Raw genomic sequence first — 17,132 nt, forward strand, 5'->3', positions numbered from 1 at the left:
TAAAAATAAAACACAGAGACGGAGTTGCTAGAATTGAATGAAAATGTACCATGTTCACTGTATGTGCATGTCCTCATAAGCTAGTTCAGAATGGCCTACATGAAACACAAGTCCTTGAAATGACCATCCTGCTTCTCTCAGTTCAGTGATCAGTCTCCAATCAAAGTGTGTTAACTGGTCAAAATGTCTCTGAGTGCGTTGTAGAGGCATATGTAATGATCTCTCACCAAGAAGTACACTACCCAAAAGAAGTCTCTGAGAGCCTTTATATAGAATTTTTATGCCCAGTGTCTAATCAAATTACACCTGTAATCATTTACATATCTGCCTGAGGTAAATCTGCATGCCGAGTTTTGCAGCAAGACTTTTCTATCTGGTTATATATATATATATATATACAGGTGAAACTCGAAAAATTAGAATATCGTGCAAAAGTTCATTTATTTCAGTAATGTAACTTAAAAGGAATTGCATTAATGCATCTTAAAATTTGAATATTGTGAAAAGGTTCAGTATTCTAGGCTCAAAGTGTCACACTCTAGTCAGCTAATTAATCCGTACCCCCTGAGCAAAGGGTACCTCAAAATTGTGACTTTGGGGTTTTATAAGCTGTAAGCCATAATCATCCAAATTATACCAAACAAAGGCTTGAAATATCTCGCTTTGCATGTAATGAGTCAGTTGCATTACTGAAATAAATGAACTTTGCACAATATTCTAATTTTTCGAGTTTCACCTATATATATATTATTTTTTTGTGTATTAGTCTACAAAATATAAATAAAAAAATGAACATACGTTCAGTATACAAGGCAAATTTGACCTTGCACAGTTATGGAGGCAGGTCTGGCTCCAAACGCAATAGGTTAGAAAACATCTTTTAGGAATCAGACTTCTAACTAATTCATTGCAGACTAGGTACTTATTGATTTAACTCACAATATATGCCCCAAAAGCCTATCTAATAACAGAGGGGCTATGTGGTTTCATAGCTTTCAGTCAGGAGCACTTTTCTGACAAGTCATTTTAAGACACAAGTCTCTGCTGAAGGAATTCCACAGAATTTAATAGGTTAAAAGAGGATCCACAAGGAATTCATGATTTCAAAGTAGTTCATCACACACTGTGTACTTATTGATTTCAGTCCCTATGTATGCCCCCAAAGCCTCTCTAATAACAAAGAGTCTGGGAAGTTCAATAGCTTTCAGTCAGGTCTTTTTGACAAGTCATTTTAAGAAGCAAAGTGTGCACAGTATTGTTGTATATTAAATATCTGACATGAAATTTATATACAGGAACCTGCAGGCGCTTGTTTTGGTAAACCAAAGGACTGCAGAAATTAATTTACTAGGAAACGGCGATGAAATATTTTTTATGAATTTTCGAATTAGAGTCCTTTACAAAATTTGAGGAAGGTTAAGGCAAGTCTCTAGGATGCAGATTCAAAAACGGACATAAGTGAAGGGATATAGGGCCAAGTACATCCTTGAAATATTTTCATCTTAGAGTCATTTTCTCTTATCTCCCCCATTCTATCTGCCTTATTCTCTCCATTACTTGGTTCTTTAGAGTGGGTGGTGAAACTCTTGAAGTTGACATTTTTTCTCACCGCCAAATCATTAAACATGTTGGCGTCCCCTGTGTTTCCATTAGTTGATGTGCAGAACATGCCCATTCCTCACTTTGTCTGCTTCCTGTCCTATTACAAAGAACATGATCACCTGACATCAACAGCATCTGATGCATCAGGTAGCCTAAATAATATGGAGGCCAATACAATATGAAAATGTTATAATGGGCAGAATGGACAACAGAAAAGATGGAAGTATATGATAACCCCATAAATGGTTTCATTAAGGTGATTTTTTGACAGGAGCCAGAGGTTCACTTTAAGAATGGACAAACTGGTATAAAATAAAACTAACTTAGTAAGCTATAGTAAGCTATAGCAACCTATCAGATTCCACCTTTCATTTTACAAAGGAGCAATGAAAAATAAAAGGTGGAATCTGATTGGTTGCTACGGACAACTCAGTTAGTTTTCCTTTACACCAGTTTTGATAGCATCCCACCCCCCAGTATCTGTAGACATTGCTATAAATAAAATAATTAGATAAATGTTAGAGATTAATTATTTTCTCAAAATTCATTTTTGGTTCAATTCAATCACCTTTAAATTTGATCATATATAAATTGACACTCTGAGGTCTCCTACGACTGTATCCATCCTCTTCCAACCTTGTCAAAGCTAAGATGGCATTAGTAGGCTGTGGTAACTGCCTGCTTAATAACACATTGCACTGTCAGATTTTTTAAAATATATAATATTGTCCATTTTTGGTGGCAGATGCCTTATTATTTATTTTCTCATCTGTAAAATTATGGCTACCGTTTTAAGCGATTCAAGGGGGATGTATTACAAAAGTGTTGGATTCTAATTTTTTGGGAACTTTGGTAACAAATTTGATTTGTGTAGAATTTATCTGCTCATTTCTAATAAATGCACATGTGTAATACAGAATATACTGTTCCTAGGTAGCAGACATACTGCAACATGACAATTTGCCTTTTTTACCACTAACACTATGGGGGTCATTTATCACACTGGTGTAAAGTAGAACTGGCTTAGTTGCCCTTAGTTGCCAACCAGATTCCACCTTTCATTTTGGAAAGCTTCCCTCTCTGACTATCCAACTAATATGTCCGCTACAGAGATGAAGTGGCTTCTAGTATGATGATTATTATGAGCTGGCCTGTACGATAACAGGAATCACTTCACTGTCCATGCTTGATAATCCAGACAGTAGAACTGAGCTACTGTGTGACCACCAATGCTGGACACATTAGATGGACCTTCTGAGAGGGAATCAAAAGAACACTGAGGGGCACCATAACAAGTATGCGTCTGCAATATCTAGACACAGGAGTGTGTTTTAATCCTGCCATTTGAAAACCTATAATAATGTAGAAGTAAATGAATATTTATTTGTGGGAAAACCCCTTTAAGCACTTGTTATTGCAGCAAAAAATGTGTCTTGTTGTTTTTCTTTTCTAATCTCCAGACGTAGAACCCTCATTAACAGCAACTGAAGCTAATTATATCAAATTTATCATTATTGGCCAATCAGAAGCCACAAGAGAGGCAGAGCATATTGCAGAAAATCTGGTTCAGGTGCTCTCCTAAGATCAGCGGCATCAGTGATATTGCACTGATGTCCTACATTGTTATCCAGAACTTCTGGTTTGATGTTGTTTTTAAATAAACACATTTTTAGAGGTAGTTTGTTCCCTTTCGGAACTATTCTGTCTTTATAAGAATCCTCTACCCATCCCTGATTTACAATTCTGCCCACAGAGCACTGCTGCCTATTATTTATTACTACATTATATTGAGTGACCATGCGTCCTATTACTGAAGAGCCCTTCAGAAGAAAAGATAAATGATGGTTTCTTTTACTGGTATTAGCTCTGTCCAGCCCACATAAATTTGGGCTGAAATGAATGGTCATCCTAACACTGCATTATTACAGTAACTTATTACAATCTCAACCCATTATACTAATAAATAATAAGCTGGATGGCTTCACTCATGATGTGCAATGGTGCATATTCATATAGATTGGTCATCAACTAGACTACTAGACCTGAGGCTGTCAGGACTGGCTGGAGAGGTGCCCGTGGGTTCAGAAAGAAAACCAGATTGTGGCAGTACTGCAGCACCCATCTGCACATGTCTGGATTTGCGCCCGGTGTGATTGTTGACATGGTAACATGCGTCTGCTTATCTTGGCACCTAGTTGCGGTTGTCTCTAGAACAGCAGTGAGTGGTCTCTAGTAGATCTTTGTTATAACAAAAAGCATTGCAAATCCCCAGTTTATAAAAGAGGGCACAGCTAGAAGGGCAGAGAGAATACTACTGCAAGTAACATTCCGGAAATTCAGCACTTGAATGTGAAATACGAGTCTTGCTTTATGATATCATTTGTGAAGTTTCTGAAATATTTATATACTAATGCAAACACTGTAATATGGAGCTAACTGTGTATATAGTGTATATAGCATATCACCCGTATTATTCCATCCTATAGTCATTACAATCTTTGGTTGTGTACAGTCATTTTATATGAAGGAAAGATATATATTGGGCAGTCAGTATACGAGAAGGGTACTTTACAGTGAAGCTGGTCTTAGTCATATCTTAAAGGAGTATTCCCATCTCAGTGGGAGCAACCATCATACCTGTTAGCCAGAGGTGGCCCTGTTTGCAGAAAAAAATGAGAAAGCTGTGCAGAACCCTGAATCCATAATGCCCATACAGGTGATTGGGAGCTACAGAAAGTGTATGCTTGACTCTTTCCATAATCTTTCTGTAGACTTGCGACCTATCACACAAAATCCATCAGGTCAGATTCTTTTTGCGACTGCTGCATCACAGTCGCTGCATATTGCGTTCCACATTGCCACACCATTGACAATCCTTAGGTGCAATGTGTCAGGACTTAGACCCCCACTGAGATTAGGTCATCAGTATCTGTAGCCCGGACAACCTCGTTTAAGATCTTACTGATGAGGTCAACAATTTTCTGTGATATATTTTAAGTACTGTGTTTTTCACCCTATAAGACACACCAGCCCATAAGACGACCTAGGTTTTAGAAGAGGAAAATAAGAAAAAAAAATTTTTTTATCAGACCTCAGAACAGACCCCCAATCTTAATCGGACCTCAGATCAGACCCCCAATCAGACCATCAATCTTAATCAATGCTTGGTTCAGACACCCAATATTAATAAGATCCCCAATCAGACCTCAGATCAGACCCTCAATGTTAATAAAACCCCTCAATCAGAACTCAGATCAGATCCGTAATGTAAATAAGTCCCCCATTCAGACCTCAGATCAGTCCCCAATGTTAATCAGACCTCAGATTAGACAAAAAAAATAGCCAAGTTTGCAGGAGAAGACCAGGAAGTGGTAAGTATAGAGCCCACACAGGGTGCGCTGCATTCACCGCTCCCTAGTCCTCCTGTACTAATGATCGCTTCCATAATGGAAATGCTCATTAGCATTTGCCCCATAAGATGCACTGACATGTTGCAAATAAAAAAGTGCATCTTATAAAGCGATATTTGGTAAACTAAGATAAAATCTAAAGATTCACATGATAATTGTAAGCTTAATGCAGCCCTAAAATTTACTTTTTATTTTTACCTTCCAATCAGTTAGACATTTAGCAATGAATCATTTTAGATTGGTAACATTTTCTGTAACTACTGCAAAAAACACTCCGATTCAGACTGCAGATAAAGCTTTAAACTACGGAGCTCTACCAAGCCATGAATTCCAATATTTGTGTTCCTATCTCAACAAGATTGCTCTGTAAACCAGCTCGTATCCCATTGAGCTGTGATAGCAGAATCCGCAGACTGCTGTGGGAGATATATGAAGAGATCAGTTCGGGATTTTTACCTCACATTAGTGTTAACCTGTTGCTCACTTTCAGTTGCCTTTAAAGCCACTTTAATCTGATAATAGCATCTCCATATGCCCATTGCGGTGCAAAGGATTGAAACAATCAGCATGCTATACCCCTAGCCACAGGATGGATCTGTATGTGTGATACGAATTCACCAGAGATCTTACCAATTGTAAAATTCCTTTACAGAATCATTCCAGTTGAGGTATTCTGCACAGCAAGGGTAGCAACCACTAAACTGTGATTATATCTGTAGTAGTGTTTTCAGTCTGGGATGATCTGAGCAGACTGTAGATTAATACATTGCGTGCCCATAAATTAACCGCATGTAATTAACTTTTCTCTCTTCCAGTGCGTGTGGCTTAAAATTTACAAATTACGAACAATTCATAAAATTCATGACAAGATGATTTACATATTTATTGTAATATGTGGCATAGGCGTGGAGCAAGAGATGATATTACACAGCTCCGATATTGTTTCCTTTTAAATGCATTTCAGCCTGTTAGAACATGTACACAGACCGTTAGAAAAGACCTATAAATACATAATGATTTTTCATTAGATTAGATGAAGATTAATACTTCTAATTGATCTCATGAACCAAAACTGATCTAATATGTTCACTCCATAATCATTTCACTTCTAAAAAAAAATAAACCGAATACTTTGGTGTTAAAGACAATAAAACTGAATATCTAAAGAAATGATTGACCAATATGCTGGCAAAATACCGCATTACATAATTACTGTTAGTGATGAGCGGCAGGGGCTATATTCAAATTTGCGATATTTCACGAATATTTGGGTGAATATTCATCATATATTCGCAAATTTGCAAATTTGAGATTATTTTCTTGATTGCAGAAAATCGGCAATGTAATATTCGCGTAATGCGTGCGAAATACAGGTATGGGTCACTTTTGCTAAATTTTCCAAGCTGCTAGAAGTTTCCTGAGACTGGAGAAAATGGTTGGCACGGCAGAACATTAAAAATGGCTTTATATGAAGTTAGAGTGCTCCAATATATTCACGATTGCGCTAATCAGCACTAATGATGCAAATATTTTGGCGCAATACGTTAAAATTCACATTTTAGCAGGTCTGCATGTATGTATGGACAGCAGAACCTGTCACACTACCTAACACACTGCACTACAACGGCTACACTATATCAGGATATAACCTACACTGACTATCTCCCACTAACTATCTGTATTATATAATATGAGCTATCTAACTATCTATTTAATGTAGTGTGGAAAGCACAGAGCACAGCAATGACACTGCTGTCTCTATCAGAACTTAAAAAAACTGTAGAAAATGTCTGCTGGGGAGGTTTTTATATAGTAAGTGGTAGGCAACTTTCCTATTGGTTGCTAGGGATGTTGCTAAACTCAGACAAAGACATTGCAGCCTTTTCATTGGCCCACAAACAAGAAGGGAGGTTACTGATGAAAAAAAAAATCTAGAATATTCGAAATTATGAATATATATCACTATACTCTAAATATTCATGTATTATCGAAGTGCCAATATTCACGATTAATATTTGCGATTCAAATATTTGCTCTCAACGCTAATTACTGTTAAAGCACAGGCAACTGCTTGAATGCTTCAGAGGCAAAAAAGAAAACACAAAAATGATAAACATACCCTGCACAATATGAAATACGGATGTACATATCCTGAATTAAAGAGAACAATACAGAACATAACAGTACTCTCAAGGTACTAAATGCAAAACCTATATATAAACTAATACCACATTGTTAGCAAATATATTTTGAGCAAAAAAATATCTGTGCCCACCCACCACTTCCAGGTGACCTCAGTCCAGATGGCAACCTACTCTATTTAATACCTATCTCTATGCCAGTGGGCAGGTATATTATGGAGAGCAGACCCCCTATGTATAGTGTTGCTACAATTGTTACCTCTGTGTGCCATCAAGCATCCAATGAAAGGAAGACCAAATTATATTGATATTTATATAAAATAGTATTAAAATTGATATCTGATTATTAGAATGAGTTTTATTACAGTATTTTATAAAGGTTATGTATATTTATATGGAATTTAAATGGTAGGATGCACTCAGCTGGGATCTGTGTTTGATATGATAATTAAACAAGAGGGTCTTAGCAAATATATTTTGACCAAAAAAATGTTGTACCCCCACCACCACTTCCAGATGACCTCAGTCCAGACAGCAACTTACTCTATTTAACACCTATCTCTATGCCAGTGGGCATGTCCAATCAGGAGAGCAGACCCCCCACACACATATATACTGTGTTGCTTCAATTGTTACCTCTGTGTGCCATCAGCCATCCAATGAGAGGAAGAGCAAATTATATTGATATTTTTATTTCATTGCAGATTATATCAGATTAAAATTGATATCTAATTATTAGAGTAAGTTTTATTACAGTATTTACCTGCATTCAACCAGCTGAATTGCATATGAAAAGTTTTTCGCAATTCTGATTGAAATAGACATCAGATGTCAGGTAGTCACTAGTGTAACATAATTATAATGTCATCACAGAGTACCTTCACCAGTATAAAATGTAACCTTTACCGATGACCATAAAAAATTACCCAATTTGTGCCCATAATAAGCAATTAACAATGAGGCTGGGCAGGACAAGGAAAGGAAAGGAAAATTGACTCACACTTGCCCTATCAAGCTATATGCCCGGCCTAGCAAAATGAAATGGCTGCCCCAATAGGGGCGATCCCGTGTCAGGAACCTCCTGATAGTCCCTATATGTCCCTGAAAATGGAAAGATACCGCCACCCAAGAAGAGACCTAATATGACTACAGTCCAATAGTAATGTCATAAGTCAATGCATGTATCAGAAAATAATATAGTTGCAACAAAACTGATCGCACATAATACATATGTGCTCCCAAATAAACCAGTGGCATCCAGGTTTTGATCACCAGTGGAAAAAAGGAGCACATACCATATGTCCCAGGAATGCAAACTTTGTTCCGACGCATTTCTCTGATCCGTTCTCTGAGGTCAGTTCATCATTGGCCAACAAAAAAACTCCAAAAAACAAATGATACAGGAATGGAGGCAATAATACATGTGCAAATCATATTAAATTCTTGTAGTAATACCCAAATTATAATGGTAAATAAACAAAGACAATTCCCATATATTTGGGACAAAATATAATGCATCACATACCAAATGTCCATAATGCTTCTACTACTGAGACCTTTTTAAAACCTAAACCCCACTTTTTTATTTGGGAGCATATATGTATTATGAGCAATTATTTTTGTATTAACTTTATAATTTTCTGATACATGCATTGACTTATGACATTACTATTGGACTGTAGTCATATTAGGTCTCTTCTCGGGTGGCGGTACCTATCCCTTGTCAGGGACATATAGGCTGTATATAAAGAGGTTCCTGACACAGGATCGCCACTATCGGGGCGGTCATTCCGTTTTGCTAGGCAGGTCCTATAGCTTGATAGGGCAAGTGTGAGGGTGAGTCAATTTTCCTTTCCTTGTCCTGTACAGCCTCTTTGTTAATTGCTTTTTAAGGGCACAAATTGGGTGATTTTTAATGATCATCAGTAAGGGTTAAATTTACACTGGTGAAGGTACTCCTTGATTACATTGGATATGAAAAGTGCCTGGATACCTGGAAGTCTTAGGCTACTTTCACACTAGCGGCATGGACCTCCGGCAGGCTGCTCCGTCGGAGTTCCGCCGCGGAGTTCCGGTGGAGGCACGGCAGCACACGGTGAGAGGCTGCCGGAATAAATGTCAGACATGTCATAGTTTTATTCCGGCAGCCTCTCACCCGACGGAACAGCCTGCTGGAGGTCTGTGCCGCTAGTGTGAAAGTAGCCTTATCCTAAGACAGTCTGGCAAACTGGACTGGGGATATCTATTGGCGTGGTCATCTTATTGAGAGTAACCACAACACAGTGTCTGACGGTGGCCATTTGCTATGTAGCCATTTATGATTTGGAGGTTCTTCTTGACTCTCAAGAGTTTATATAATGGCATATCAATAGCCATTCAGTTTACTTCGATATTTATATATCATTGTATTAAAACTGATATCTGATTATTCCATTGAGTTTTATTACAGTATTTAATCGAAAGTGCCCCAATTGCCCTGAAAAGTCATGTATGATACTGTGGGGTTGCCTAGGACTGTACCCAACCCCCTTGAGCCCTTTAATGCAACGTGTTTCCCCTATGAGGTTACGGCATAGATTGATCAGGGGACTGATACTGACATGTATGAATATGGATAAATGGATGGCAGCTAGTGTTAACAAACAGCCTGTTTAATAACACACTGCACTGTTAGGTTTAAAGTTACAAAACAGTCCACAAATTATCCCTTTGTGGTGGCAGATGCCTTTTTTCTTCTGACCTGCAAAATAGTGGACACCATTTTGTGTGATTAATCTGAAAATAATCTCAAAAGTTTGCTGGGGAATTTTCAATTAATTTGATTTGATTCAATTTAAAATTGATTGACTCATCTTTAATCATCACCGTACTCTTTGTTTAGGCTCTGTTCACACTAGTGTCATGGCTTTTATTGGAGCTGTGACAGCTGTGCCAGATTTTCTAATGGATAACAATGACATTTGATGAACCTAATTTATTTATAATGAGCTTTAAGGTTCCTGATCTTTTTGATAGCAAGAAAAAAGCTGCAAACTATAGCATTCTTACCATTAAAAATGGCAGTTACAGGAGCGAGCAAATGAATTCTAAAATTCGGAAAATTAAGCCCAAATTTGTCAAAAAGTTCTGATTCTAAAAAAACTGAATTTTGTGTGGTTTGCTATGGTAGAATTGAGATTGAGGTGAGAGAGAAATAGATATAGTTTTCCAGTCACGAGGATCACTTTCTATTCAAGTCAAATTTAACTAGACTCAAATAGAATCAGAACACATTTCAGATCAGAATAAAATTTTAAGTAATTTGTTCATCTTTACCAGTTACTCCGATGGACTGACAAAATGCCAGTGTGAACAGGGCAGAGCCTTCTGCTTATTTCAGTGTAATAAATGCACGCAGTTTCATACTTACATACATATGTACTGCAAATGCTGTATATGTTTTATTTAAAATACCAAACAACAAAGAGTAATTTACTTTCTATAAATTCAATATATCAATCTTTCATTATTGACATGGTGGATTTCATTATTGTGCTGTCCCATTGTCATTCTGACAAGGCTATCCTGTGCACTTTAATAATTCCTAACAGAAAGATACATTACTATATATGAAGGATTATATATGGATCAAATGAACATGACATGAATCAATATAAATCTTTGGTCTGTCTGGAAGTACTCTGTCTGCAATGATCAGTCGCAATGCAATACGTGAAAAAGGAGTAATATCTTCCTTTGGCATTGAAATGTTCTCTTAGTAAGTCTGTCACTTCCTATTTCAGTTAACAAACTCGAGAATAAAGCTCATCACTGGTCAAGTATTACCCCTTCAGAATACTAAACAGGAGACACCGCGCCGGATAACATGACGAGGACACGGAGATATTCAGAAATAATTACCACCAGGATGGAGAGCCTGTACAATAATTCTGCAACATTATATCTAGTGTATGAACTATGTCTAACACATTCAATTAGGTCCATGCCTTCACCTTAGACCTACAGTAGATTAAATAATCTTAAACCCTATTTGTAAGTCAGTTAATCTGGGATTTGGGCAATAGTTTGAAGATAAATATGTGTACCAAAGGCTCATTTACACGAGTACATAATTGATCAAAAATTAGCTATTATTTGATTTGTTAACATTTGCACAACCCTTTAGAAGTGCATAATATCGTGTAAAACTATGTCAGTGCAATCGTGTAATAGATCGTTTGTCAGGCAAACTGTTGCATTTACACTAAAGCCTGTATTACACAGGCAGATCATCAAGCAGTTGTAGGAAGTGAAGGATTTCCCTCCCGGAAGCTGCTTGCTAGCTAGCAGAGGAGACAACAGTCATTACATACAGCAATCTCCTCCGTAGCATGGGGAGGAGCGATTGCTATGAAATCGCTTGTCCCCATACTGTCTAGTAGATTAAGCACACTTAAAAATCTGAATTCCCCGTTGAAGGAGCTCATTCATTGGGCAATCGGTGGCAGTATTGCACTGCAATATGATCGCAAGCGATGATTGGAAAGTGTAATACAGGCTTAAGAAATAATTGACTTTTGGGTGGTGTTTGGGGAAAAAAGGGATTGTGTTATACCCTAGAAAGTGTTAAAAAGGTGTGTCAATACCCTTTGTTCCAGCTTCTTTTCCACCAAAGACCACCTTCCCTCCTATATGCAATCTCCATTTTTTCTTCAGTTGAGCCCTTATTAACATGACATGAGTGGTGTAACAATTCCACATCCAGTGATGTAAATAATGGCTGTTTACACTTGTTGAATTCAGGGTTATGAACAGGGCCGGTGCTACCATAAGGCAGACCAAGGGGCTGCCTTAGGGAGCACCCTGTGGGAGGGCAGAAAAATGCGACATGGAGGGCTGATGTGACATAGGGGGGGTAATATGACATGGGGGCATGATGGCTGACATGGGGGCATGATGGCTGACATGGGGGCATGATGGCTGACACGGGGGCATGATGGATGGGGGCTGATGGCTGACATGGGGGGGCTAATAGCGGCATGATGGCTGACATGGGGGGCTGATAGATGGGGGCTGATGGCTGACATGGGGGTCTGATCTGAGGTCTGATTAACATTGGGGGTCTGATTGGGGCTGTGAGCTGAGGTCTGATTAACATTGGGGGTCTGATTGCTGGTCTGACCTAAGGTGTAATGGAAAATATTTTTTTCTTATTATCCTCCTCTAAAACCTAGGTGCGTCTTATGGGCCTGTGAGTCTTAGAGGGCGAAAAATACGGTCCTCAAACCAGCGATTGTCTGAAGCAGAGAGAAGATACCAGGACCACACAGAGGAGAAGCCAGCTGCTGCAGACGGGACCAGGGCCAGGTAAGCTGCGGGGGGGGGGCACCAAAATGTAGCTTCGCTTGTGTTGGCAAAAATCCTTGCACCGGCCCTGGTTATGAACAATGATTTAGTTGTCTACATCATCAGCTGCAAGAACGACAAACCAAACAATTATCACTTGCAGTTCAATCGTTTAATTCTTTTGCACTACTCAATAGGTAATCACTTTTGCTTGATTTCATTATGTTTTAAATGATTATCTACCCATCTTAGGAAGTTATGACTAATCTAGGGGACATCTAAAAGAACCTTAGAAACAACTCACACCAGAGCATGTCATGAACTAGGTGAAAGATGCGGAAAAAATCTTCAGTGTTCTTGGGCTTTCTGTCTAGCAGCAGGGAAACAGTGCTTGAAAAGTTCTACATAGGAACCATTCTGTTTTTCAGCACCTATTTTATCTTTTGCTTCACAGGCACAATGAAAATACAATAGTAGCCAGTATAAAAAGAAACAGCATATTGAGGTTTTGCACTCTGATTTGATGGTCTGCCCAGTGCATGTTACTGTGTTTATTATTCCTAGAAAAGGCCCCAACAAAAGTTAAAGTGTAGCTGGTAATGCAATCTTTCGACAGAATTGCTAATTTTGTTTAAGGGCTTTTATCAGGCAAACACTAATATATCCATAACTCCCATGCACCTAGGATATGCCAAAAGAGTATCATTTTGGCATATACTGGGATGATATGCATGAGAATGCACTTTATTTTTGTACTGTCGTTAAAGGGGTTGTCTCGCTTTAGCAAGTGGCATTTATCATGTAGAGAAAGTTAGTACAAGCCACTTACTAATGTATTGTGATGGTCCATGTTGCCTCCTTTAGTGTCTGGATTCATTTTTCCATCACATTATACACTGCTCGTTTCCATGGTTATGACCACCCTACAATCCATCAGTGGTGGCCATGCTTGCACAGTATAGGAAGAAGTGCCTGCCTCTCTGTTGGCGGGGACCATGGGAGTGCACAAATGCTTGTGTTTTTTCCTATAGTGTACAAGCATAACCACCGTTGAGGGTCATTGTAACCACGGAAATGAGCAATGTATAATGTGATAGAAAAATGAGTCTAGCCAGCAAAGGAAGCAATATGGATAATAACAATACATTAGTAAGTGCCTTGTATTAGCTTTCGCTACATAATAAATGCTATTTGCTGAAGTGAGATAGCCTCTTGAACCTCTAAGAAATATAACATGCTATACATTTCAATTTTAGATAATAGAAATCCATAACCAATTTATGCAATTGTTTTATTATGCAGTGGCATATGTTGAGGTAAGGTAGACATCAGAGAATACTCTCAACATATACTTCTATATATACTGCCTCAAGAACAAGATGGGAACATAGTCTTATTATGACATGTCTAGGAACCCATGGAATATATATATAAAGCGAATCAGTAATTACGTCATCGCGTGTGCCCAGCATGATCAAAGTAATTCATAATGAATCAAATTTCTTGTTGAAGTTTGGCAAAGCAGCCAAATTGAATTTTTCTAAACTTTGTTCATCTCTAATATACCATATATAAGGCAACTTATATTCAAAAATCCGGGAATAAAACACATGATAAGATTTTTCTGGCAATATAATTAATGTAATGTTGCCTCAATTACACATTAAGCCAAGAGTAATTAACTTTCAAAATGGTGCATCACCAAGTCACATTAGCTTATTTATCTCTCTCTATCAATGTAATTTCAGGGGGAGAGAGACATTTGAGTTTTTTGGTAAAGGTAAAATGGTAACAGCCATTATAAGGGTGGCACATTGTATTGTTAATTATATTTAGTATAAAAAGAGCCCCCCCCCCTCACTTCCAAGCAACAATAGAGAATGATATGGAAAATAGTACATTTAAATATAAAATTGGTATTTTTTTCTTAAAAGTTTAAAAAACACTATCAGGCAAATAATTTCCAGTCTTCATAGAGTAACACCTCATGGCAGAAGCATTATTTTATTTTCAATATATGTGTTGATGGATTCAAGAATTACATTTCAGATCACCATAACATTAGCCAACCTGGTGATTGCCACAGGCCTGGCTCAAGGAATCTCTGGCAGTACACTGCGTGAGAAAGTTCTTTCTAGCCACACACTTCCCTTGCAGTGGTCACTATGTCTAGTATTAGATATAGCGAGAAGAATTAGATATAGAAATCTAGTATTACATCAAGCCTATTCAGTGTAATAGGTGGCTGGGCAAAGTCTGCTGGAGTCGTAGCCACTCTGTCTTTGTGGATTTCTAATACATGAGGGTCTTAATTGGTGTTTCTCCCTTTATGATGAATATTTAAACTTAATGAGCTTCATGAGACAACTCGAAAAATACTCTAAACATCATTATGTTTAATCTCTTCCCATGACATAGCATGTTGGTTAAGGCACATTGATGTAATAATTTGGTTAGGAGATCACATTGACACTACTACCATGTCCACTTAATCACCAGTGGGAGGATAGTTCCTGCCACAACTGCTGGAATTGGGTAACACCCATCCCAGCAGTTAATCTTCAGTGATCAGACATGAGGAGCTCCAACTGTACAATATTGATGGACATCAATATCAGATCAGTAGGGTACCAGATATAGGTTCATACTTTTTGTGGTGGCTATGCTTGGTATGTGTCTAAGTCCCAAATGAATGCAATACCAAGCATGGCCACTACTAAATCAATAAAGCTATGCCTGGTAAACAATAAAATAGACCCAATAAAGTGTTCCAACCCATTTAGTCAACTATTTGGCTTGGGTCCAATCTGATATTATGATAGGCCTTCAATTGTGTAGTGCTACAATACCCCTTTAATATTTTACGTAATTGTTTTTAATGATATCAGCATCTTATATTATTTTGGAGTTAAAATGCTGTATATACTATTTATTTTAATTCACTCTGATGAGTGTCCAATTTTAATACATCAATTTTAATACATACACCCACACCATTCAGCTGTGTCAAGAAAATACGCAAATGATTCTCATAGTAACTAATTACATAAAAAATAATTCAATCAATATTGAAAATACTAATAGACTATTACACCTGAAGCACTACACATATTTCTGTGTATATTTACTTACCAAATACATTAAAATCCCAGTTTCTAAAAGCTACAACTGAGATATATAATTCAGTGCTATAATTTATCTCCATAGAGTTCTAAAAACTTTATAGTTACCGGTACAGGTCACTTACAGTTGTGATATCCTCAGGCAAAGAACAAAATCAAACTTTCCCCAGAGAGACATTGACTCTTCTTGCAGCAAAAACTGTTAAATAACTCTTGTTTGGTTGAACCAAACCAATATTTCTAAATGAACAAGCAAAGGTCGAAATCATTACAACTGGGTAGCCTTGAGTCTTCAAATTAAATGATACTCAAGGAGAGCAAATGGATCAAGATCAAAATAGCTTACAATAAAAATATTGAAGTTCAAGCCCTGTGTAATGGGCTAGAATTCACTCCTGTGTTGTACTAAGTGAAGATGTCTTCACATTTGTGCACAGTGATTGCATTTTCAGCTATACCATCAGAAAGGTCTCAGTGGGTAACATCGCGGCAGTAAACATACCAGCTGAACATCACTAGGGAGGGTTATATGGATTCAGTCTTACTGTGGTCTGCTATAAACGACACACAACACAATTTATGAATTTTTATGAAGCAGAAGAGCAGGTCACAGGCAATGAACCATGATCTACAAGTGTAAACTTGCTGCAACTTCAAATGAAAGGAGAAAAGGTTCACTCATTTTTTGGAGTCTTTTGGCTGTGAAAGGCAATAAAAATCAATAACAACAGCTACAGGCAATTAGAGGTGTTACAACTTTGAGAATAGTGCAGAAAATGATAGTTAACCCTGCAGCAGTGGTATCACCTCAGGTACAGTCTATCCCAATGGATGAAATCATTTATACTTGTAAATACTTTGGATTTTTCTAAAACACATATTGTTCACTGCTTTATCTTTACCACTGAAGCACTTGTGATGCTCTTGTTGACTACGTAATAGAGGATGTCTCAACTTTATTGGCATAGATATTACTAGACTATTACAGACAGAATATTTGATAAGCGAGAACCTGATCTTCAGGAAATATGATTTCAATTTATAAAACACATACAAATTATGCTTTGTCTACAAGGTAAATATAAATTTTATGAAATATAGAAACCCATTGTCTCTAACATCATATATATATATATATAGATCAAAGTTTCCAGTTGACTTAAAAGAGCTAGATTATGGTGTCTAATGTTTTTAGATATAACATCCTGGACATTTTTCATTTGCTTCACTATTACTATTCAGTAACATTACTATTATTAATTTATAATTTAAAAAACTTTCAAGTATTGCAAACAAATGGTCTAGAAGAAACAATAATTAAAAAAATAGTTTTCCTTCCAAAAAGATTTCAAAAATACTGATGCGAGCAGAACTAAGATATACTAATTAGCAAATATTTTTCTCAGAAATTCAAGCAATATTGGCTTGAGTATAATACTCATGCATACTAGCCATACTAAGTGGTCACCCTAATGACAAAGGCCACTCAGCTAACCAGAGCAATTTTCTCTTGAGACACTCAGTTTTCTGAT

This window comes from Bufo bufo, chromosome 7 (assembly GCF_905171765.1).
Source record: "Bufo bufo chromosome 7, aBufBuf1.1, whole genome shotgun sequence".
NCBI classification, from domain to species: Eukaryota; Metazoa; Chordata; class Amphibia; order Anura; family Bufonidae; genus Bufo; species Bufo bufo.